The sequence below is a fragment of the Numenius arquata genome, chromosome 2 (genome assembly GCF_964106895.1).
Source record: "Numenius arquata chromosome 2, bNumArq3.hap1.1, whole genome shotgun sequence".
In the NCBI taxonomy this organism is placed as follows: domain Eukaryota; kingdom Metazoa; phylum Chordata; class Aves; order Charadriiformes; family Scolopacidae; genus Numenius; species Numenius arquata.
In genome coordinates, this window is record NC_133577.1 from 119,772,641 (window position 1) to 119,799,376 (window position 26,736).

General features: G+C 38.2%; 1 protein-coding gene across 2 annotated transcripts in view; it reads right to left on the reverse strand.

The window, feature by feature from the left end:
• The window catches only part of MAGI2 (membrane associated guanylate kinase, WW and PDZ domain containing 2), a 760,760-nt gene that overhangs the window by 531,986 nt on the left and 202,038 nt on the right, over nt 1–26,736 (reverse strand). The gene's annotated exons all lie outside the window — the stretch shown is intronic.

The following is a 26,736-nucleotide window of genomic DNA, read 5'->3' on the forward strand; positions in this document are numbered from 1 at the left end:
GATCTAATCCAACGCGATTAATAAACATTTCCCGATACAGTTCCTCTCCATTTCTTTTGATCTGGAGTATGTATCAGGTTTATAATTATGGAAAAAAGTCTACAAAAAACTGGATTTCTTCCTTCTCTGAAATTCTGACATAAAAAAATACAGAAAATCATTATTACACTGAGTTCTGTCATATATTCCTGAGATGAAAAATTGCAAGCTGATAGTTCCCTAACTTGTTGCTTCATACATTCAACCTTAAAACATTTTTTCAAATGGCATCTGCTATTGAACTCTCTGCTGAAAATCTTATTGACTTGGACTATATAAAGATTTTCCTGTAAAAAGGAACAAATAACATTCCTACCTAATTATTTGAAAGTCACTGCAGTGCACAAATGGCTATAAATTAAAATATATTTCTCCTTACAGCTATTCCTATTTATCTGCCAATTACAAGTCCATGATCTTATTATTGCTGCTCTTTGTCAATAACTTCAAAACCTTTTGTTCCAGGTTTATAAAAAGCTTATAAATAATTTCTCTCATCTTTAGCTAAAGGCAAAAAAACAGCAGCCTTTCATAATAAAAAAAAAATAAAATAAGCCCCAACTCAAAACAGACAAAGAAATACCTGTGTGCTCAGTTCCCAGAGGCTGAGAACTTCCATACACATCTCTGTTCTTCCAGGATTCCAGTTGAGCCACTTAGTTACTACTTTGGCACTACTAACCCTATTTCTAGCAATGGTCTCTGTTTGCAGACCAGACCATCCTTAGTCCTGCTAATTTCTTAAGAGATTGCAGAGGAGGCGAGGGCGAGAGGAGGCTGCAGAGAGACGCTCTGCTCCTGATCAGAATCAGCTGTCCTTTCTGATCGGCTGCAGAGAGTAAAGGTCCTGCAGCTCTTGCTCTTCTTGCTCTAATATACAGAACATGCCCAGTGATGCAGATGCTTTCTGGCAGTCTGAGAAAATGCCAGCTCCAGAACAACAGCTGTAGCCTGCCCACTGACATAAACCTGAATCATTCAACTTGTGACATAGGTAAGTTTAGGAACCTACAGAGATTTCTGACCCTCAAAGTGCATTTTTTTATTTACAGCCTTTTGCTTCAAACGCAGCCATTTACTTCCCCATGTGATAATGAATGCACTAAAGCCTCCTAAGCGCTTCATCAAAAGAGTCACCTGATATTTTTGGCAAATTGCATATTCCAAACTGGAGTACAAAAATCTATATTCACAAGAGGAGATACCTATAGCCTTGTATTTGTTACATACAGATTCAAAAGCAAAAGTTTGTAACAGAAATAAAAACTGTACAAGGTGCAGAGGAAAAAAAAAAAAGCTTCCAAGCATAAGGGAAACATGAGGTTTTTTCTTAATATCTGAGTATACACTGTAACATTAGCAAAGTCTATTTCAAAGACCAGCCAGATGAACTACAGACAGCACATGTACAATTGACAAATTTCCTTCTTTGAAAGTCATTCTGTTTTCTGACCTAACTGACATTTTTCAATTCTTCGGGCATAGGCTATGGGTTTTTTTTAATCTGTTATAACAACAAATTTTACATCCTGGGAAGTGTAAAAAATAAAATAGCTCCAAAGTCCTGAATAGCAGATGTAACTTTTTAAATTCATCCTTCCAGTTGTCATTCTTCTGCTTTTCTCCCCTGAAAAGCTTTGTTGTTTTACCCGATGCTTGTCAAAAGCATACTTGACTCCAGATGCGCTTTCCAGATATTTAAAACACCTGAGCTTTCGAGCAGCCTGATCCTTTTAAAGTACAAGCAGAACAAAATCTTGAGCGTAGTAGTATGGGGCCCTAAGACTTTTTGCAAGAAACTATAGTGATTCGTGAGAATGTAAACCAGCCTTGATTTAGGGCTGTTGAACACAAGTAACATAAGTGAACTCTTGTGTTACAGGCAATATAAATCAAGGGTAACATGAGCAATAATAGTAGGACTATGCCCTCCAAAAGGCTGAAATAAGAGACAGAAAATATTATCTTTTGGTTTACTTTGAAGGGGAAAAAGAAACTTAGTGACATTGTCAATATGTTCACAGAAAGAGAACCAATCAAAGAGAAATTGTTTTTACAGGCAGTAACAATACTCCGCTATTCACTGGTCCCATCCAGCCCAGTTGGACAAGTGTCCGGTACCCAAGAGCGACTTGGTTTCTATAAAATTCAACTTCCCATTGTTTACTTGAAAAATTCCTGACACGAACCTAACCCCCTAGTTTTCTATTATTCCCAGCCAGCCCACAGTGGAGGACCTCGGGCTGATGCTCAGGGACCACTGGTGCCTGTGGTACTGTGCCACCAGCCCTGCTGCAGCCACACAACGGCTCACGAAGAGGAGCCTAGAGAGAAGGAGCTGATGAGGGCCACATCCTGCCCACCGTGCATGGCAGCGAAAGGAAGGGCTGTTGTCTGTCAGGGTTATTATACAGCACAAGGTTTGGAAACCCAGAGACTATAATTAAAAATGTTCTTTGCCACAGGACGAGGCTGACAACTGTGCGACGGAGCATGCACTGGCTTGCAGCCATGCAGGGCTTTTTTTTTTTCCCTCCTGGCTTGAGGCCTATGCTCTGTTTCAGTTTCATTTCACTCCAATGAATCCCATTGCTGTGCTAGCTGGGAAATACAGGACGTGAATTAAATACTTCCAGTAACGATCTCTTGCATAATGTATGTCTGGTTTAGGTACGCTGTACCAATCATGATGGCAAACTCATAACCATGACTGAATTTGATTCCAGAGATTATAAAATTAGATACACTTGGATGAACTAAAAAATGCTCTGTTTGCATGTTTTACTTATGACTTTAATGAGCAAAGTATATCTTTTTATAGCATTTTAATGTATTTCTTTCAAGTTTCCTTCCCTTCTCAAAATCTAGTAGCAAAGACCAATCAGAAAAGAAATACAATAAAGAACACACGTACAAAAGGGTATTGAATAGTTTGTAGCTCATTAAGAGATTCAAAACTGAAGAAGATAATTGCCATTTCCGAGAAAATGACAGGGATAAAGGTTTATAATTTTCCCTAGCCCTAAATATAAATGTTTTTTTGTATCTTCCTATTTGGTAACCCACCAATGCAGCAGCTGGAGTCTACTCCTGTATTTCATTTTTCAGTGAAGGACTACTTGCAAAACACAAATATCCCTCTTGTTTTCCAACAACGTTAGCTCTAAATAATTTATTTCTTACCCTTAACACAATTTTTATGGTTATAACTTCTCAAAAAACATTTTTGAGTACTCACCCATTAGTATTTTCTCATCTTGTATCATAACCTTTCAGTGAATTGACTTCCCAAAATCTGGTGTAGTACATTATTTGTTTTTTAACAGTATAATCAATTGCATCTCAGACAAGAATGATTTACCTTAGATATTTTATTTGCTGGGATTAGAATTTACAAGATTTCAGTTTCCCTGAGCTCTATAAATACTCCTGGTTAGAAAAATCTATGAGCAAGCAAGACTCTTACATCTAGATTTGCATCTGTACATGACCTGTGTCTGAGAAAAATAAAGGAAATATCTTAGGATCTGGACCTGTGAAAACAGACAAACTCATAAACTTTTAGTATAAAATACCTCTCCTCTTCTACTGCCTTAATGGCATAAATTTGTGTCTCATTTTCAGCAAGCTCCCGCTTCTGACTGTAAATATAAGACATATTTAGCAAAGTCAAATGCCTTGGCTGAACAGGCTTTCACCAGCTTTCGTAGCATTATTCTACTGGGGAGTCTTACCTCAAATATTTGCTCAGCTGCTACCTGGAGCTTTGTATTGATACTATGGTTTGCCTCCAAGGACATCCAACAATAGTTAAAGTTTCTTCTGTACCTCTTCAGTAGAAGACATACAATTTGGTGCATGTCAGACTAACTTATCTTTCATCATTCACAGATGATCTAACCGACCTTTCAATCAGTACCCTAAATGATGGCCTGACTTCTTTAAACCAGATATCAGGAATATCAGGAATATTTATTAGTTCTTTTCTCTACTGATGAGATTAAAAGGTCTTTTGCCCATGAAAGTGGCTGCAAGAATTTTTTTTGTGACTCTCTCCAGGGTTTACCAAGAAAATCATAGCTGTGATAAATATAAAGCTGCATATATGGTTTAATTGCTCATCTCTGAATAGTTTCAAAATGGTCCAGTAAGAATTCAGAATACCTGAAATTATCATATACAATCCCTCTCAGTCATCCCCATCAGGTCAGTGACACCATGCCCACGTACCTATAAAAATCTTTATGATTTTTTCATTCTGGCATATACGACCTAATCTGAGGTGACCTGTAATTCCCCTCCTCCAGCCCTGTTCTCCAGACCCACACAGCTCTAGGCTGGGGTATGCATGAAAATCAGCAACGCAAGCTTGAGCAGCAGTGAGGGCCTGGCACCACCCAGCTGTGAGAGAGTCTGTGTCAGCCAGGGCTCCAAAACACTCCTGCCAATGCACGCTTCTCACCACATTGAGCGTGTGAGCTTACTTAGGGAGCTTTAGGGAGCTCCCTAAAGTAACTGAAAAGACTTTAAACATTAAAAAAATACTAACTGCCACGTCTCCTCTTCTCTCAGTTTCTTTCCCCAGATGGTGCTCTCCGGAAAAGAGCAACATTCCCCTCTCCTGAGGACTCCACCTAACCCATGGACCATAATAAAGTTTGTTAACAAAGAGGTAAAATACGTCCACCAGGCTTTTTTGTTTTCACAAGTCCAGTGATATTTTATTGTAATAAACTTAAAAAAAAATCCTTAAGAAGACATTCATTAAAGAGGAATTGATGATTACCATCACTCTTATAAATTGCTAGTGTTTGTAGTACAAACAATACTTTTTAAACAAATGAAGTATCTTATCTTAGTACTTGATTAATCAAGATTTCATGCATTTAATATTTCTGAACCAGCATGAGATGATTTGCTTTAATAGTTTCTTTAACTGGCGAGAGTAACCAAAAAAAAATCACTTTTTAGAAAGAATATGAAAATTCCAAGTAATATCAAACCTCTCAGTTGGATTTTATAAGGATTCGTTATTAAAATACAGCCTGCAGCTAAGTCTATTATTTAAGGGAAATTATTCTCAACAAACCTATATAGTGCTCAGAGGAGTATAAAGATGAATGTTGGAATGTCATTATCATCATATATTGGGCATATTCAACCCTGGAAGTTCCTTCAGGTTTCCATGTAAAATACATAGAATCATAGAATCATAGAATGGTTAGAGTTGGAAGGGACCTTACAGATCATCAAGTTCCAACCCCCCTGACATGGGCAGGGACACCTCCACTAGACCAGGTTGCTCAAATAATCTCAAATTACATAATCTCTGTAACAGTAGTCTGAAAACAGTACAACAAAACTTTAATAAATTACAAGAAGCATGTATTACATTCCAGTCGTCAGCTGCAGATTACACGTTTTATTTTTAAAGCCTTTCTACATAAAACTCTGTGGGTCTTTGAACTTCTGCCTGCTTTCCACCACTACCTTCAGCCAAGTCTGCCATCAGACTTACCTGGAAGGTCTCAAATGTCAGGTCTGAGCTATCGTCACTGTGGAATATGTGGTAAGATAAAGTGTGACCCAGAACCAAGAGGGAATTATGCAAGAAAATTAGACTCCTCAGGAAGAAAATTAATTTCTTTCATACTTGGGACTACTGCAATAAATTCAATTTCATGATCCTTTACTGGAGATCTAAACAAATTTCAAGAGTAAAGGCTTTGCAAAAAGGTACACCTTGTAGTTCCTATATGTGCCATATATGATGAAAACCACTGAGATTTAATTTATTGATGGAGAAATGGCCTTCTCTTTAAAGCCTACTATTTTGTAGTCCTTCCTTTTCTCTTTGCATATGGATTATACTACTAACCTTTTTGCTTATTGATTTTTTATATATCATATTGTATTTATCATACACACACCTTTCCATCCTTAGATATATCCTTTTATTTCTCCCTCCTAGCATTTTAAATTCAAAGATTTAAAATACAGGAGTGTAGGGCTTACAGGATAAATTGCATAGGGATGGTACTATATACAGAATATGGACTGTATTAAAAAACAAAACAAAACAATAGAATCTAGCCAGACAATGAATAATTTTCTCCATGACAGGTCCCTGAGCATTCATATAGAATGACAGAATATCTCAAGTTGGAAGGGACCCTTAAGGAACATCGAGTCCAACTCCCTGCTCCGTGCAGGACTACCTAAAACTCAACCACATCAAGATTACATCAATATTTGGATGTACGTCTCTGCGGAAATATGTCATTCCCTAATCTTTGTGGGTGATGTATTTCACCTGCTATCCTCAGACCACGAGACAGGCCGAGGTTTGCACACTCTGATCTTCACAATGGAGAAAGTTTCCACTTTCTCTGTTGCTGGGAATGGAGAAATCCTCACTGCCTAAGGACAGCCTGGGTTCCGTTCTCCACCATGTTACACCTGCCCTGTGGTAGCTTCTACTGGGGCTGCCTGAGTAAGGACTTGATCAACAGGAGACCCTGAAGCAGCAACAAGATGAGAACAGCAACACCAGAGGTAGACTGATCCCTGGAATAATGTGAAAGCATAACGTGCCCTGGATTTATTTTCTTAGTTTTGTGGCTAACCTTAAGCCTCTGTTTGAAATACGAGACCCAAGTGTGCACTGCGCTGGAAGCAAACGTGGTTTGTAGTGATACGGGGAGACTGTGTCATCAGGAGAGTCAGCTGAGCCAAACGTATCTGCATTTTGTACCTTGTCTCAGATTAGTGAACTTCAGCTCTCAATAAAATAGTACATTTCCAGTCCTCGTGGCTACAGAAACAGCCTTCCATTGGGAAGGCAGTTGCAGCATCTTCCAGAGCCTGCTGGCAGCGTGCAACATTGGCTTTGAGATAGGCACTCCCAACTTAACCTCACAGAACTGCCATTTAACTAGTAAAACCATTTTGTACCTTTGCTATTTAGAGGTACTTTGCTTTGTTCTCTTCAGTTAATTGACCGCCCAGCACAGTTCTCGACTGGAGTTTCTGGGAAATACCATGATTTAACTGCTTGGTAAAAAAAAGTCAAGCTGTACTTCATGTATCAGAGAGGACAGTTTGGGACACTTTGCCCTCAGAATACTTACATTTTAGTCGGTGTTCTAGTTAGTAGATGCATAAATAAAGTAAAAAGTATGTTCAAACACCGCCGCTGCTTCTCTACAAAGGCTGTCTGGAAATGAGCTGCCTTTTACTCGAATTTTGAAATTCACTAAAGCTAATTATGAAACAGAGCTGTTTGTAGGTGCCTCCAGTATATCATTGACTTGACTGATAACTTACATATAAACACTAATGATTGTTACTGAGATATTTAAAAGACTGTAATTGTTCCTACAAGACTTACTACAAGGGAAATAATTACCTTTACAGATATTTTTGACAAACACTAAATTGTAAGTGCACATTTACTTACAAAGTGAGAATGTCAAAAATGACACTCAGCCTGCGCAGTTATATAGAGCCCAGCAATATCTGCAAGGCGTGGCTTTTCCTTTTGAGACTTGAAGGTATTTACAGAAGTGTAAATCAGTTTTGTGTAAACTTTTTTTGTATTTACAGAAGTCTTACTTCAAATACTACCTGGTATTCAGATCCTCTCACTCATAGACAACTCCTTTTATTTGGACAAAGGGTGCCACAACAGAGCTTGAATCTTGCTAAAGCCAATGTTTGTTATGTGACCGAACTCCCAGATAGAGCTCCCAAAGAAAATGACAGAAAGGTCCCAGCTGACTTCGACAAGAACAGTTGCAAGAGGGAAATAAAACAACATATTGGTATTCTTCTAAAAACAAAACCCCTTTGAAAATTGATGGCATATAAAGCTGAAAACTCACAGAATAAGCTTAACCAGAGACTGAATGTAGCATAATAAAAGCATTTGAACAGAACTAATAAGGCTGATTTTAGCTTCAGAAAAACATTTATACTGTTATTTGGGCTGGACATGTTGCCAGGAAGCTGTTTTGAATTCTAGGAAAATCCACATTGTCCAGCAGACAAGCTAGCCAAGGCAAAAAAAAAAATCATAAAGATGTAAAAAATTTATTTTTTAATCAAACTATAGCAGAATATTTTTTCATGTATCTACTTGGAAAAAAACCTCCACGCTTCTCTGTGTGTGCTGCTTACTGACATGCTCATTAGAAAAAAACACACTTACAAATTGACTTCTCCGGAGAAGCTTAAATGCAGCATTAATCACTGATACACAGTAATGGGGATAATATGGGGCTCATTCATTCTGGCTGGGTACAAATGATGCCTCACTGCGTCAGTTCAATTCTCTGTGCTGTAAGGCTGAGTCACCCAGCACTGAAACCCTGCAACCTCTCTGGGGGTCATCTGGTGGAGCAGCTACTTTAATGTCCAGAACACCTGCATGAAGGGCATCTTCAGACATTATTCCTCCAGAACCAACCACATACATTTTACTTGTCCCCAATGCAACCGCTGCTCTTCACATTCAGAGCCTCTACAGTCCTCTGTGTGCTCCCCTCCGGGCTGTCAGCTCCTAAAAACCTGTGCTGAGAGCTTCATAGATTGTCGGTCTTCAAGAAGAATCTGTTACAAGTTTTATTATTCAAGCAAAAGTTGAACTTAAAAGAATATATTCAAAATTGTTTTACTGTGAACAAATATTCTCCTGTCCTGGCTTTGCAATGGGTAAAGCCATCTCCACTTAAAAGTAGACAGCAATTGCTCCTCAACTTTAATGGAAAAGTTACTGTTCTGTTTAATACTCTTTTTTCTATGAATACAGCAATATGACTGCTCATCTACTAGGGACACAAATGTTCTTTTTCTCTAATACTCTTTTAGTTTTATCTTCTTTGTGGAAGACAACTGTGATGGAACTTTGAGGTTTGACATGTATTTGAATAAAATATGAAAGACTGGATTGGAATAGTGGCATAGTTTTACCAGACTTGAATTATTTGAAAGGCTTTCTACTTAAATCATAGCTGCCCAATTTTAATTGCTTGAGATAGAGACTTATTTTCCTTACTTCTGGAAACAATATTGCCATATTAATAGGCTGTGAATTGTGTGCTGACGTTTTGTAAAAAGAGAAAGATTAATCTGGGTAAAAAAATTCCCAGTAACACACAATTTATGAGAGAAGCAAGCTCCCAGGCTACCGTTGTATGAGTTATAATAATAGTTCCAAAATATGATTTAGGTTGGTATCTGAATCATGGGAACCCAGTTTTTTAAAAGTCTTCACAGCATCTCAGTCTGAACCCATAATGTACCGTGAAAAATCACTACCACAACACATTACTTCCTGGCTTTCTAATAGCTTGTTGCATAAATAGCAGAACACCATTTTGCAGACTTTATACTCATGAAACTTGTCAAGTGCGAACTCAACTTCCAATAGATAAACTGAATTTTGAAAGCAGAGCTCACAAAATTATTGCTAATCTCGGAGATTGGATAGCATTTATGTTATCAAATGCATACTCTTCACCCCAAAAACTGTTCTCCCGAATGAAGTGTCATTGCATTCATACTACGTCAAAGCAAGAGTAAAATGCTAAGAAAAGGTGCTTTATAGCTATTTTTCAGTAATGGGAAGTTAAGACAACACAAAACATGCAAATAAGCCTGAGGCCCAGAAGGTGTCCTCCAGCTTTATACACAACAGAGTACTCAAGAAAAATTAACTGACACGGTCCCTTCTGTTTCATTTCTGTGTGATGCTCCTTTCAGCCTGAAGTCCACAGTGATACCATCTCCCAGCCATCACACAAGTTAAACAGGGTTGTGCCCAGTCAGTAATTGAACAGAAAATTCCTCAGCACATGAAACCAAAATGAAAGTCATGTTGGAAATTGAGCAAGTCACGCTCTTCATTCTAAGCCAAGAGCGGGCGAGTGCCTCAACACGTTGAGGCCACATGGCCAGTGGACACACCATACAGTCCTCGTCGGATAGCGTTGAAGCGGTGATACGTGCTACATGCTAAGAGACCTGCATTTCAGTCAAGACAGAAGAGGAGATGAAATCTGTGGAGTGTTTGGAATTCTCTGGAAAGAAAGTTGCAGTACTAATTGAACACATTATTAGGCTTAAAACCAAATGAACCAAGAAATCACTAGACTAGCAATGGACATGGTTTTTAAAGCTTTACAAAAAGAATGCACTGTTAATCCCCTAAGGAGTGTAGCAGACATATTTTTAAGGCTATATATTATTCAGTTTTTCATTTTGCACTGTCTTGGGAATTAGAGCCTTTCACCAAAAAGTGGTTTTCTTTCCCTGTCTGTGGGGTCCGTTCTCTCTAAGGCATCCAGGATGGATAGATATTAGGTACCTATTAGATAATAGGTAATTACTGTCAGAAAAAAACCCCAAAATTCCGATAAAGAGTATACAAAAAGTTGGAAATAGTACACAATTTCAGTATAAAACTAATTTTTAAAAGAGCTAGATATAGCTAGAAAAATCTATAACAAAATAAGCATTTACAGTTTAAAATGACTGCATAGTAAGGTGTAAGTAATCCTAATTTCTTTCATGAAGAAATCTAAAACCTCATCATTCTTTTTTTGTGCTTTCTTATAAAGCGATTAATAACCTTACAAGAATAATTAATAATTTATACTACTAATAAAACGACTTGCATAAAGAATAGTTTTTTGTTTGGGAAAGAAAACTGAAGGTACAAATAATCCAAGGCATTTTCTTGGTTTTGATGTAAGATTGAAGAAAGTACTAATTTGTCAGTGAAGCATCTTTTATCGTGACAAACTTATTAGCTATTGTAGCAGAGCAGCATGATGGATGGTATCTGCTACCTTAATATAAAACCCATTCAAAGTATTTTCTGGCACAATCTATCACATGAGGCAAGCATCAAAGATGTACAGTAAAAGTACAATAAAAGTAGTGTAAATTTTGGTAAAAGATTGAGTCATACTTCAATATAAAAAATTAAAATGAAGCTGTTGAGGCCTCAATAGCACTGTGCAGCACAATGCAGTGCGTTTGCTACAGAGTGTCTTTAGAACAACTTTGACATTTTGCCTTACGTATACATTAATTAAATCCAGCCATATATTTCATAAAATCACTCAGCTACAGGTACTGAGACATTTACGATCAGGGGAACTATTGCTCTGGGTCAAGCTCTGGGCCATTACACTTAGTAGTCTGTCTCTGGCAAGTGTTTTGCCAAGGCAATGGAAAATCCAAAGTGCCCATGAGAGCCTGGGTGCTCCAGCTGCTGCAATGTGGCAGGGCAGACATCTTCTCTAATTCTGCCTCCAAATCTCTCGCTCTTAGGATATAATTCCTACGCTCCCTCTTTTTTCCACATATAAAAAGGAAAGTCTTCCTACTTGTTTCAGAGAGAACCTAGCAGGATAAAATTGGAGCAAACAAATAACTAAACATCAAATGCAACAGCAAGATTTGTAGATGACCAAGCAAATTATTTCCATGTACTTACTGCTAACAGTGCTTTCTATGCAGTGACAATACTGTTCTTCATATCTAGGCAGGGACACAGACTGCATGAGCTCATGTCTCTATCAGTCGCAATAGCAGATCCCCAGCATGCAAAGACAAGGTAGTCTCAAACTAGCTTGTTTTCAAAAAGCTACAAAAATAGGTTTGATTTTTTTAAATCAAGAAACGAAAGTCTTTGTAACGTCACTCAATAAGCACTTTCAAATTACTGTATGTTGCTAAGCCCAGTCAATAAAGCAACGTCTTTAGGCAATCAAAGGTACCTTTTCTGCAGTGTGGTACTTCAGCACAAAAGACTGCACTTGGTTTTGGAGCACTGAACCAGCTGCTCAGTGCACGAAGAAGCTGCTATATTCTGGGACAGTCTCAGTTGGGTAGCTGAGTCCCCTTGTGTTGATTTAATTAGCACTGCTGGAAAATGTAAATGACGGAAAGAGACACTGTGCATTCTGCAAAATTACATTGTGCAAAATACGTGTGCTTACATAATATGCTTCAACAAAGAAATGAAATGCTGCTGTTCCCAGGAGCTCCAGATCGGCAGATGGTGGGTACTCCAGCAAGAGCATGCACTTCGCCTGCAGAGAAGCGATGCCCTCAACCTCTGGGGAAGAGACTGCTGCTGCACTTTGGTAATACCCCGGGTTGCTGATCCATGGAACAAAACACAGGATTACAGCTGGACTAAAATTGCTCACTCTGCATCCCCAGAAGCAGGAAGGTATCACAACAGTGGACAGAAATGAGATGACAGAGTTCTAGGTTCACTTTGTTACCCTTCAGGCACATTGCCCCCTGGCTACGATCTACTGGATTGAAACCAATACAGTCTGGATTTCAAAAGAATGCTTAGTTGTTTCATACAGAATTTATTACATTTTCACAGTTGTTACTTAATTAAAAGAGAAAACTAGTGGGCTAAAATCATGGGACAATAAAGAATTTGGCAAGCCACTGAGGTGTGGATTAATAGTTACACATTTCCAGCTTTATCTGTGCATGTTAAGGTCAGTATCAGTGTGCATATGGTACGAAGCCATAAAAGTGCCTCAGATATGAATATTGTCAAGCAGGATGTGCCTCTAATTTCACCTGCCTCTCTCTGTTGAGATTTTGATGCACATCTCATAAAATATTTGATCTGTACTTTCCCAATGCCATTTCCTTCTTCTAGTGCTACAGACCCAAGGTACTATAAGTAAGCTTTACACCATATAAGAAATGTCAGCAACCAATTTGCCTTTTTCTTTTTTTTACAGCTTGACAGTATTAAACTAGCATGCAGAGATCATGGAGAGATTTATGTTTTTAAATCAGGAAGGCAGTAAAAATTTTCTGTTTCTATAAGACTGCAATAAAAAGGAAATTAAAACAATAAAGGGCCAGATTCTTGGATCCTTATGCAGCTATGGTAAAGAAAAACTTATGTTCATCTCATGGATTCTCTTCTACACACATAAAGATTGAAAGGAAACAGAAGAGCCTCACCATCAGCTTCAATTTTTTACCTGTATCCATTTTAAAACACTACTGTGAGGCCTTCTGGAACACACACTGGTGGACTTGGGCCTCATACACAGAACAATGCTAGTGTTCAGGTCAGATTGCTTACTCATCCTATACAAATAAGCTCAAATCATGCTTATGCCACAGTGGGTCTGCATTCAGATTTCAAGAGTATAAGGTGTCAGAGCAGAGAAAACAGAAATGCACCCAGAGGCTTATATTTAGGGTCTCTGCAAGTCTCTTCAGCAGGATAGATGAAGAAGGATGATAACACAGGAAGAAACAGTGGTTTTTCTATGTAATAAATAAACCATATCATTCACTGCACTTTAGGAAGGAGCTTTTTTGTTTCAGGAGTCCCTTCAGACTGAAATGTGCTAAGCATTTGATTTGAATGTTGAGGTTGCTTTCTGAAGGCTCCTTGAGCTGCGAAGTGATCCCCCAAAATCATGTTAATTTATGTGACAGAAGAACTGAAAGAATGCATTGGAATTACTCTAGTTGAAGTTCTTGAGAACTGCCTAGATATTTGAAAAGACCATGTGGCTTGGGGATCAATATTAATAGACAATATTGTCTACCTATTGACCTTTCATATATTAGCAATCCTGATAAACAGTTAGTTATGCTTTGGCCTGAAACATGTTGGACATATTAATACATGAAAAATGCTGCACAAAAATTTGCACTGATACTCATATTGTAGATGAGACATTCTGAGTAATTTAAATCTTTCAGACTTCACAAAAATCCAATTCACTGCTTAAGGGCATGAAATGTATAAAGACACCCTGTCTAGAACAGCTTTCTTTTCCTTCCTTTTGTTCTTTAACCTTTCCCTACTTCTCAAAATCTTTCCTTTTACCTTGAATTCCACCTTCCTTCCAGCCTTTCCTCCTTCTCTTTTTCTTCCCCTGTTGCATTCTCATCTTGCCTTTCCCACCTCTCCACTCTTTTCTTTAAGCTCTCAATACCTGCTCACTTCCTAGCAGGACAGCTCAAGTATGCCGTAAGCTGGTGAGTGCTGGAGTGAGCACCAGTGATTCGGAGAATGAATGGTTAAACGTAGTTAGTGTAGATTTAGTACAGCCTGGCAAAGAACAGAGCTCGGAGACCAGCATTCCAAGATAAGGAACTGGCCTTGTGTATAAGACAGTAGGAACAGCCTGCATGCTAAGGAGGAACCCAATTGTCTGGGTGAAGTGTCCATCTGGTCGGGACCAGTTTCGCGGCTTGGGGTCCAGCCAGCTCAGCATTCTAAGCCAAAGGTAAAAGTACACGGTGAAGAAGACTATGAGCCTTCCTCCAGAAGACCCTGGCCCACAACCACTGGACGACAATATGCACGCGGCAAGGGGAGGAGACTTATGATAATGAGCTCCTAGAAATAATTAAAATAGTAATGCCTTTTCTTAGAATTAATTATAATAACCCAGCCCATATTAATGAATATGTATGCTTTTTATCATAAATAGACACTTGTTTTACAACCCAGTGTACAAGTTTGGAGGAGTGATCCCCCTTGCACCCGGCGCCACAATAAACATGCCTGCTTTATAACTCCTCGGGAGTTGTAGAGTCTGTTTCCACGCCTCACCAGCCATCCCAGTCACACTGAGTCCACCCCAGAAGAAGCCATCTCTGAAAGCTCAAAGCTCTTGATATCCCAAACAAGCAAGCGAGTGCAATATCAGAAAGGCCTTTATATACCTGCATGAATCTAACACATCTATGTCCTTATGCCTGTTTCATGCAATAGATGTCACAGCCAAGGAAATACCTTATAATAAGGGAAAGATCTCTATGTGTCTGTACCAGTATAGCACAAGCCAACCAGCCTAAGGACTTTCAGTATGTCTATAATATTGAGGGGCAAAAATGCTTTTGCTTGCAATTAAAGAACATCATAAAAGAAACACCATGTAGACCCCCTATTAATGATCAAATATTTCTTGCAGAACTATCTAAAGCAAGTTGCAATACTGTTGGCGTGCCAGTTTAACTTAAAACCCAGATGCAGTACTAGCTTTCTACATCAAAATAGTGAATTCCTGAGAGAGAGTATTTAGAGCCAGGGAACATTCTTGTTTTAACTGAGAAGGTGAAAGAAGTGCAAATCACATTTTCCCCAGCAAAAAAACCCACCCACCCAACCAACGAACCAACCAAACAAAAAAAAAACCATTTCAAGAAGTTTCTAAATGTGTAATGTTGATTGAAGCTTGGAGCAAATCATCAGAAAGACTGGCTGGCTGTTTCAAGGCAGACTTCAGTTGAATCTATGTTCTTATTCATGAGGTGAATTCAGAAGTATTCCACAAAGGCCTCTGATTTTTTGTGTTTTAATTAAACAAACGGAGGAGCGATATTTCAAAGAAAATTGAGTAGTCTCTCCTGTACTGCAGTCTACAGGTATCTTTCTAATCAGCAAAAAGAGCAAAGATACCTGGAAGAAAGAAGCTGTTTTGTTTCTTTTTTTTCTTAAGGAACACATAAAAGACTTACTAATTCACCAGTTGTCAAGGAAGAGCTGGCAGATGCCCTAATTCAGAAAGGAATAGTCAATGTATGGAGTTAACAGCTTTTTTGGTTGGAGATATTTCAACAATGAAGGGAATGCCGTACATCAAGGAAAACCAAGAGGAAAGCTAACATCTGAGGATACCGCCAGCATTGTAGTGTCTCCCAAAAATTATCAACTAATATCGCATGCTTTTGTGAATGGTTAAAGAGAGGATATATCTACGTATTAGCAAATAGTGTGGCGCAATGCCAGCAGATCAGTAGAGTGACTGGTTGAGGACCTAACATCCAGACTGTACATGCTTTCTGGCTGTTACTTAGTACTTGTTCTAGTCTAATCCCACGGACTCAGTGACCATTCACAGCTGGCTACCTCCTGGGTTATCTTCATCCAAAACAAACCCAGTCCACATCCTGTGAGACTGATCTGCAGGATGAACTAAAATGCAACAAAACAGGGACCATCAGGATATTTATTTCAGAAGAACATTCCTGATCTGAACGGAAACACTAATGCATACGCTCCACATCTACTTTCTTGCTTATTGCCATTGGTACCCTCAACTCCGAAGAAAAATCTTTGTAATGACTGTAGATTTTATCCCCTCATCCAACAGCTGTGGAGATATAATGTGTAATGTGTGTACACATATTTCACTGAGTGTTTTGACAAAAGCAGTAACTAAAGCAGGTTTTGACTATATTTAGAACTTTTTCAGTAACAGTTCAGAGGAATTCAGTTTGCAATCATTGCACAAATTTGATTAATTTGTGCTGGGAATAAATCACTATCCATTAATAAATGAGAATTGTACTGGTAATATTATAAAATTAGTATCTCATTCCTGTTGTTATAAATTCTTTCTTTTTATGCTATACTAACATATGCTATGCCTCTTTCTTTTGCTTCTGTTCTATAGGCAACACATAAAGGTTATTTTTTGTCCTAACAAGTACCTGAAGAGATACTCAGTACTATTGCTACTTTCATTATTATTGTTATTATTATTAATAGTAATAATCATCATAATCCATGTATTAATTTGTGCCCAAAATAGAATACCACAAGAGGAAAAAGGATGTATTTGGGGATATACACCACAAAAAAAGAAAATTGTTACTGGAGTGTTACTGAAAAATACTGGATAGTATAAATAATTTATTCAAAGTTTCAGATTCAAAGTAGCCAGGCTGCCAAAGGCTACTGAAACAACGACTGGGTTAGAAAAATGTCACTGAGCAATTTCTATGTCCGTAAACACGGAACTGAGCACGAGACAGACCTAGTATTACTTTTTTTTTTAGTTTTATGTTTTAAGGCAAATTACATTTTCTGAATTTATGCATCACAAATTTGGGGAAGTTAAAAGCATCACACAGAGAAGTCAGATTTATCATTTGATGGTTGGAGATTTGGAAAGATCAAAAATCACACAAAGATAGGCCAAGGCATGCAGTTATATTTTAAGACCACACATATTGATGCTTGATGTTCAAGGTCAGAAAAAAAACCAACATTAGATCATTTAGTCTGACCTTTCACACGCTGCAGGAGACACTATTTCAGCCAGTGACTCCTGTATTAAGCCTGTTAATTTATATCTGCTATAGCAAGGGTCCACAGGCTTGAAGATGAGAAAAGATGGAGACCTTCCTCTTTCTTTGGTAGTTTAGTTGGCCTTACTCTTAAAAATTTATGCCTTAATTTTAATTTGAATGTCTCTGACTTCAGTTTCCAGTCCTTGGCCAGAGTATCTCACTGTCCCTGCAACAGTGAAATACCTGGAATAGCTCCATGAAAAAATTTTTACGTTGTAAATGAAATCACTTTCTTTCCTTTCTTTTTTGCCCTGTTGTTGTTGAGCTGAACAAATGGAGGGACTGAATTTCTCTGGTTTTACATCTCCTGCATGTTTTTCCCTGCAGCTGATTTCTAACTTGTCTCCACCACGTCTAAAGAAAAGAGATTGGAGCTGCACATAGACTCCCCACCGACTCACCAAGAGCTACAGAGCACTCGTGACAGAACCACAACTGAAATCAGGGGGAGTTTAATGCCTCTTTACAGGAACTAATGGAAATCAATCCTTAGCTCTTCTGAAAAGCCCCCTGTTTTTTTGCACCGCCTATAGAATACTGTAGATTTATGCATGTTTCAGTGTCAGAACAAGAAAGCTTTCAGTGGTGATGCTCTTCCAACTGACAGTCACAGGACTCAGAAAAAGAGAAGATACGACTATTTAGGGAAAATGTTAAACAATTATAAAACAAGGTAGGAAATATTTTATTACCACCATAAATCACTCTGTTCAATGACAGTGGTGACCAGTATAAGATATGCTCTAAGGAGCTATTTGAAAAGATTAAGTAATTTACTGTTATTTCAGTCAGGCACTAAAATAGGAGGTGGATATCTATATGCTTTTGCTGATCTAACCCTAGACAACTTCAGCATCACAAGATAAAAATGAAAGAGAAAAACTGAGGTAAGATAAATCAAACAGAAAAATATTTGCAAGAGGTAACAATAGTGTTAAATATTATTTCCTCCATGAAACTGGACTTGCACCTTTTTGCACAAATATCTCTACTAACTAGTTTCCATTTACTCATTTGGAAAATTATTTCCATAATTTTCACCTACTTGCCTACAGTTTAATGTATTCATAGCCCTAAATGGTGAAGTTGTTTATGATGCAAAACAAACTCCATATTTTACAGCACAAAGTTACTATGGCAGAATCATGTTTCTCATTATTACTGAAAAAGTATCTTAAATTTTAAATCTATCAAAATAAAACATTGCAATGTGATGGGAAAATAGGTGTTTTGGGACATCCTAATCATTGAGATTCCCCACCCCTTGGTTTCTTTTCTAGTAGACTTTTACACAGATTTAAAATGAGTATATAACTATGATTCTTGTCCAAAAAACCATTTAAAACCTTACTCACTTTAAATTGTATGCATAATAGGAAGGCCATTAGAAAATCAGCCCCTTTTCATTTTTATCAGTTCTGCTATTATTAGTCATATGTAATAACAGAGACAGATCTAAAGCCACAGAAGACAAATATGTGACATTATACAATATTAAGTGATAAACTGTAAGCAATCATATCATTAAGGAATATCAGAATATATATGTGCACAAGGGACAGAGTTAACACTATTCATTCAACCTTAACTGGCATTTCACTGCTTCTGAAGGCTTAATTGTCTAACATTAACATTCTTCTTACACTCTAGGGATGTACTTTATACCACTCTTTTTGCTAAGGCAAATGTTATTGTAGCTAGGTGGTTCTTTCCTCCCCCTAAAGCACTCTGCAGATAGTTCAGTAGCTGCTATGCTTATACAGGAAAACACGTGTTGCTGACGAGCAGAACAAAATAATGACAAAATTTTTCTAACCAACACAAGATATTTCTTAAAATTTCCAAACTCTTTTTGGCACATCACAGAAGAGAGAAGACCACTCTGGATAGTATTATTATATTAGACATTCTACTTAACCTGGGATTCTTCTAAAAAATTAAAGCTCATACCTGGTTTTCTGCAGATCTAGGTCCCCCCAAAAAGGAAGATATAGCAGTCAATGCTCACAGAAGCAGAACTTTGATTATCCAGCATGAAAATTATTATTTTTAATCAATTTTCCTCAGCCTACAGTAACAATAAGATTTCTCTGCTTTTCTGAGACCATGCTCTAAATTATGGCACACGCCTATAATGATGGGTATGGTACACCACTCACACCTTATACCAAGACATTTCTTCCAGGAATAATGGGAACTCTGATTTCTTCCTGCATCTGAAAGACTGCTGACCTGGTCAACTAAACCGTCACTTTTCTGAATTGCTCCTGTGTCATAACAGGACATGTAAAATTAATGATACTCTAGCCTGGGCAGATTTTTTCCTACAGTGTGTTTTTTATCTTGTTTGTAAGCACTGCAGTTAAAAGTTTTCATCACTCAAGGTCTTAAGATAGCTTCCTGCAGCATCCAGAAGTCCCAGTGCTTTCAAAAGGAATCGATTTTGCCTTGGCCTGCATAATCAGGTATGATCCTTTCTGGCTGGTATGTTAATTTTTGCATTCCAAATCAGATTCGACACAAAATGCTCTTTGCTGGAAAGGATTTTCTGCATTTTTAAAAAATCATTTGGGCTGGTCATTTCTCTGAGAAATGGGAATTATCATTGCTCTAGAAGAAGCTTATGAGAGAGAGACTTTTCAACTTTTTGAGACTCTTTCTCAACCAGGATTTTTTGCTTGTTTGTCTCCAGTGCTGGTATGATTAAGAAAGGAAGTGTCAAATTTCATTTCCAGCTGTTTTATCAACAATTCTCAAGATGGAAAGTAGTAAATATGGCGTGCTTGCTTTAATTATTTGAAAATTTTACAAGCTTTATTTTAAAAGCGATCTAAGTTTGGATTGTAAATGGTATTAGTATTCAGTAACAGTCTTCCATTTATTAAAATGTCATATATTCCTTCAAAAATTACTTTGGAAGATGCTTTTCTTGAAACAAAACAGTCCTTTACAAACTTTTTCAATAAAAGACACAGAACATCAGTGAAATGCATTACAGGCTTCTTAAAAATAGGATTTCACATACTGTGGTGCTATAGCTGGTGTTGGGTTTGAAAATAATTGTTTAAACAGGAATTCCTGGAACAGAGCCAGATTCGTTACAGGCACTGTGATTGCTGCAGGTGAGTGCATTAGAGGTAGAAGAGACATGCTGAAAATCAAAGGAACTTCCCTTACCTCACTGTAGTATGAATTACTTTTCTCTGCAAGAATAAACAGCTAACAAGTGATAAAAGCCTACAAAAAGACCAATATAGCTCTTTATTTCATATTAAGGCTACCTTAAAAATGCTAGATGCACCAGAAAGCTGAAGGATCCAGTGAAGTATATACGCTTTTAAAATAAAACCTTGTTCTCTCTCCCTTGCATATGAGGTGGTCAAAAAACTAGTTGTATTTTATGTGCTGAAGGTCAATTAGAATAATGCTGTCCTCCTACCCACAGAATGAAATCAGTTTAAATACCCACCTCCCGGGCTGTCTAATAAGTTCCTGCTGAGGTGCTATCTGAGAAGATCATTCACCAGCCTCTGCATTTGAAACCACCATTTAAAAGCAATTTGTAAAACCAGCATGTTTATGAAGTTGCATTCTGGACCATGCAACTGCTATATTTACTGTGTTTGGAAATTCTAATTCTACTCATACCTACACAAAATGGGTAAGATCAAAAGATCAAATTTCACAGATAATCTGCTGCTCTGCTTCACAACCTGTGCTTTGCACATGAACATATTTGCAGCAAAATATCTCAATGGTGTTTTCACATCAGTAGGTTTCAGCTGCAGCATGCTACACTTCCCCAAAAAGAAAATTGTTGCTTTGTTACAGAAAGACTTTTTAAATTTTGACCAGTCTCAGAAAAGTCTTGCAGATTCCTTCCAATTGGATTTTTACCATACCTATAGAAGTACAAGCTTTGGTTTTCTTTAAGGCAATCACTTTACAATCTCATAGATTCAACTGTATAAAAGTAGAAGTATTAGGCTGTTAGCAGCTGTTCTCATCAATCAGTTTGCTTCTCCCCATAGTCTTTTCTCCCAAAGTAAGACAGCATTGTAGCTCTTACACTGCATAATCCTGAATAAAGATACCACTTTCATAAAACAGGAGAATGACAGTTACAGAAAAAAGGCATTATGTCACTAAATCAAATCCTTTTCTATCCATTTGGTTTTGTCCCCTCTTCCTACACTTCTCATCTTTCACTTCTGTAATAATAGTAAAAAACTCTACGTGGCTCTATTATCTGTGAGGGTATAAATTTCAGATTCCTCTCAAAATCCCTTTAGGACAGTTACAAAACTAAAGGCACATATTTTTTGATGCAAAAGAAGATACCCGTGTCTAAACTTCTGAAGTTATAAGCTCCAAACAGGCCAGGGAGGCAGAGAGATGGCAGATGCCTGGCTGCTTCCTGTGCCTGTGGGGCACTGCTCAGGTTATTCGCAATTTTTAGAGAGGTCCTTACTCCCCATCCTTTTTTTCACTGTCATACACCACTTGCTTTCATTCTCTTTCAGCTTTTAATTTCTTAAAGGCCTCCCTGATGTTGTTTTGAATTGTCAGGGAATTGATGCTAGGGATATTAGAAAAGGAAAACTAAAATTGAAAACAAACTAAACCACTGAAGCTGAGGGATTCATGACTCTCACAGCCCCACTCATCTTCCATTCTTTACTTACTGGGGAAAAATTAAATGGTAACAGAACAAATATGATTCATATTTAGCTATCTAAGAGTTAGACATCCAGTCTGAACTAGTAATTTGGTCTCCCTCTGCAGTTAGCACAGGGAGATGGGTACCATCATCCAGTACAGAAACAGAAGTCTGAGATGGGAGAATCATAGAATCACAGGATGATTAGAGTTGGAAGGGACCTTAAAGACCATCTATTTCCAACCCCCTGCCATGGGCAGGGACACCTCCCACTAGAGCAGGTTCCTCAAAGCCCCATCCAGCCTGGCCTTGAACACCTCCAGGGATGGGGCAGCCACAACTTCTCTGGGCAACCTGTGCCAGTGTTTCACCACCCTCACAGTAAAGAATTTCTTCCTAATACCTAATCTAAATCTCCCCTCTTTCAGTTTAAAACTGTTACCCCTCATCCTATCACTACACTCCCCATCTTTCCTGTAGGCCCCCTTCAGGTACTGGAAGGGGCTGTAAGGTCTCCCCAGAGCCTTCTCTTCTCCAGGCTGAAATGAATGACCGAATGACTGTGCTGGACAGCTTGCTTCTTTCCAATGCCAGCAGAGGGGCTGAAATTCATTTACCTAATTTTTACACGCTTAAGCTGAGAGGAGACGTCCTGCCCAGCACCTCTGCAGCACAGAGCGGAGCACCAGGAGACAGAAGCTCGATGTGTCTCCAGCAGCAGAAGGCTGTGCCCACATTACAAGTCCTGCTTCCCAGCAAGGCTAATTTGCTGGAGCGCAACCCAGTGCTGTGACAGCGGTGTGTCACTTCCACTGTCTGGGCCAGGCGAACTGCAGTTACAAGGCCTGGATGCAGACATGACTTCAGACAGAAGTGAGATCAGGAATGAGAAAGAGAAAAAAAAAAGATTTGATCCTAGGTTAACACAGGAAAACTTGACACCGGCATTTAGACACCGAAGTGTCTCACAACACTGCTTACAGTGAAGTTTTTGTTCTACCCACTTCCAAACTTTCTACCAATATCACCTCTCCTTCCAATGCATTTCTCCCCACCTCCAATATTCTGGCATAATTCCTAATTAGATTTCATGATGGGACAGTTAGTTTCCTAGCCAAAGTATCAATTAAAAATTTGCCAAAGAATCTGTCAATCTTCATTTTAAATTTCTTTTTAGAATACCATATGGGAAGTGAATAAGCTGTTAAAGTTTTTCTTGTGTTGTACTGAGAATATCACTTTGATTCCTTGTCTTAGGACACAACAGTGATTTAGTGATGCAGAAACTGGGATCTTTTAATTAATTATTTTCAGGCATCTATTGAAATGTTAAACCTGCTCACACCACATCATATAGCAGTGTGTCCAAAATCAGAATTTGATCCTAAATCTGCAGGGATTAGTCTTTCAGAAGGTTTAACTGAAGAAACTGAGAGAAAAAAAGTATTGCTGTCAACAGAAGGGCTATTTTCCAAAGAGCATTAGGAACATTCAGTAAAGCAGGCATATGGATGCACTTTATCCTATCAAAAAATATTGTTAAAATTTGTCTCTGGAGTAGAGACCCAAGGGTCACTTAAGAATCCATTAGAAGCTGTTTTGGAGGGGTGGAAAGTGAGGTATTAAAAGGAATAAAATATGTATGAGTTCTAGTAAGTCATCTTTCCAGTTCCTTAACTTCTAACCTCTTCTGCAAACCTTAAACCCTGTTATTTTTCTACAGAAGTTTCTGGCAGAAAGAATGACTTTGAAATTGAGGTGTTCTGTGCTGCAACCATTAGCTGGTAACATTTTTTTAAAATGTTTCTGTAGTGACCCATGTATGACTCAATCATCGTTCTTTGTCTTTTACTGCAAAACTATTTTTGCAGTCTGCTTCTGGCAGGAATATGGTGATTTAGATGACACAGTACAAGTTAGTATTACAAACTTCAGTTCATGGTCTGCTTCACCAGGAAGACCTATTAAGGTTACTGTACACGTCAGCACAGAGAAGATAACTTGTTGAAGGCTTACTACAATCCTTGGCAGATTTGTTGCTTTCTACTTTCCGAATAGTCAGACACTCGCAACAGCCATATCCTTGGATTTGAACCATTTATGGCCACGTGCCATGTCCTGTCCACTGCTTTAACTACATTATAATCCCTTCTTTCAGCGCATACTTACCATGTGAAACATCTTAAACTGAATGCCTTCTGAAAAAAAAATCTTCATTTCTGAAGTGCAAGCACAAAACACTGATAAATGAAAGAACTTCCTTAAACTGCCAAAAAAGGAGTGACTACTTGCAAAGAATTTCCAAGCCAGAAAGAAGAATGTGAGACTATGCATTAATGCATAAACACAGGCTCAAGTGGAGGAAGTTAAAACATACCAGTTTCACATCTGATTGATCCATGCTAACATCACTTGGCCTTTCTCCTAGCATCGCTTTTCTAACTGGTGCTACCAGAAGGAGAACATATATATCTTACACTATACCTCACACTATTGAAGAACTATGTTAAATTGTGTACAGGGCCTTATCCACTTTGTAATTGCATATTATGTGCTTTGAGCCCAATCAAAAAAAAAAAAAAAAAAAAAAAAAAAATCATATTTCAGTATGGTGTACTTTAAGTACAAAAAGAAATAGAACTGAGATTCCAAGAACAAAGCAGCATTTGCTTCATGGTTTGAAAATTTCTCAGGCACACACATTTGCTTCACAGCCAGCGTGGCTACAGCTGAGCAGAAAGAGCCCGAGATCCTGACCAAACTGCATCTGGATGTAGAAACTAGAGGAGAATAAAAATCCCTTGCTCAGGTGTACCTAGGGTGTACCTAATACACCTGTTCATCTTTCACATTTTAGAGATTAAAATAATGACTGCTTGAAGTAGTTCTCCCTTCTTGAAGGAGACAATCTGGTTGCTCAACTCTGCCTTCAGATTCCTCTCTTGGGATTAGGGGCCTAAAATGTGAGGACTACTCTTTTTAACCTGCAAGTACTTCAATCCCTTAATGAACCTGATTCTAAACAATTCTAATCAAGCTTGTTCTTGCAAAAGAAAGATAGACCTACTGAGATTTCTCATCTTGCATCTTGTAAATCCTTCTACTTCAACCACCTGTTTATGAGCAACTCCCCTTCCTCCCTCTGTCCCCAACTCATTACTAACAGGCTAACTTTATTCCACTGTTCCATTTCCACAACTAATTGCCTCCCAACACAAAGCAACAAACATTCCTCACCACAATCCTATCATTAAGAAGAAGCTTTCCAGTTCTGCCGCTTGCTCAAATTTCTACCAATCATTTTTCCTGGAAGGAAGGTCCACTTAATAGGATTCCTCACTCCTCCCAGAAGATACTCTGCTGGCAATATTTTTGTTTTCAAAAGTTTGTGCAGAGCTGGAAAGATCTCATTTGAATTCTAGCATAAAGAGCCGTTAACTCACACAATGGGCTGCTCGCATCCAAGACAGCCACTTTGTCCACTCTTTATCAAAAATAATTCCACTGAAGTCAATCAAAATGTGGAGATGCTGCATACCTAGGTAATAAGAATTGGCAGACATGGTTAATGCCCAAGAGTCTGTACTTTTTGAAAAGAAAATCTCAGTCAAGTCAGGATTGACTCTAGCAATTTTGTAAGATTTAAGAAACTTTCTGTGAATTTTCTTGCTAGCAGCAAGTTGTGCAGAAGCAGGTAACCTTCAAGCTGAGATTTTTAGTCACTAGGTGGGCTGCCATCTAAAAGCAGGAATTTGTAATTTTTTTCTTCTGAATCAGATATTTTTAATAATAAAGCTGAAACATACGTAAGATTGATCTAGGCATTTTTTATAATTTAAAATAAATTTTGTTACTAAAAAGCAAACAAAATGACCTAGTTTCAAAAATGTTTTAATAAAAACATTCATTCATCTTGTGAACGAATAAAAGCATGCCTAGAGGGAGCATGTAGAACTAAAAACCAGGAGGTATTAAAATGCAATTAAGAAACCATGATCATACATTAAATAGAGACACAAAGACAAGGAATAGCTTAGTATCTCTGCTGTGGAATAGCCATTGAGGGTAAATGAACTGAATTTAGACTCCCCCTTGCAACATACTGAAGCCGCAGTCTTTTGTAGAGATATGTAATCACTGAAGATGTTAGCAGCTGCTCAGAAAAGCTAAAAAGCTGATATTGGCTGAGCAGTTTATTCACAGCTCTGGAGGACAGTCCTTTAGCTTTTCCCAAGAGATGGTTTCAGTTTTATCTGTATATCTGAGTCAAAAGACTTCTGAGGTGGGTATAACAGCCAATTCTAAAGACTGTTTATTAGAGATAACAAACTGGAATCAGTTTGGATATTGCAAAGACCAACTCATTTTCCCTTCACCAGGCACCACCAAGGCCCACGCTGCTCACTGTAGGGCACAGACTGCCCCGCGCGCCCTGCACGGGCAGAAAGCCTGTGCACAAAAGGAAAAATTGTGCAAGAAGAGGTTTGACATACAGGAATAGCTCTTTGCTGTCTTCCTAGAAACAAACTGCATTTACATCTGGACCTATCCTGGGAACAACCACAGGTAAATAAAGTAACATTTATTCCACACGCCACCAATTGCAGTTGCAGTGCAAAATGGTGGGTTCAGTCTATTTTAATAATTCTCTATCTGTTTGTTGTTTTTTGTTATGGTTTTTGTTGTTTTAACTTATTGGGTTGGTTTCAGGAACCATAAGAACAGCAAAATCTTGAATGAACATGTCTGAGCTATTTTGAAGTTCCAAGAGACATTTTAGAGAGGCATACTTCCCCATGGAAAAAAAAATGTGCTCACTTTGAAAGGTTCAAACACCAGTACAGATATATTTCTGCTAGCGATGGGTCCACCCAATCTGAGAGGTG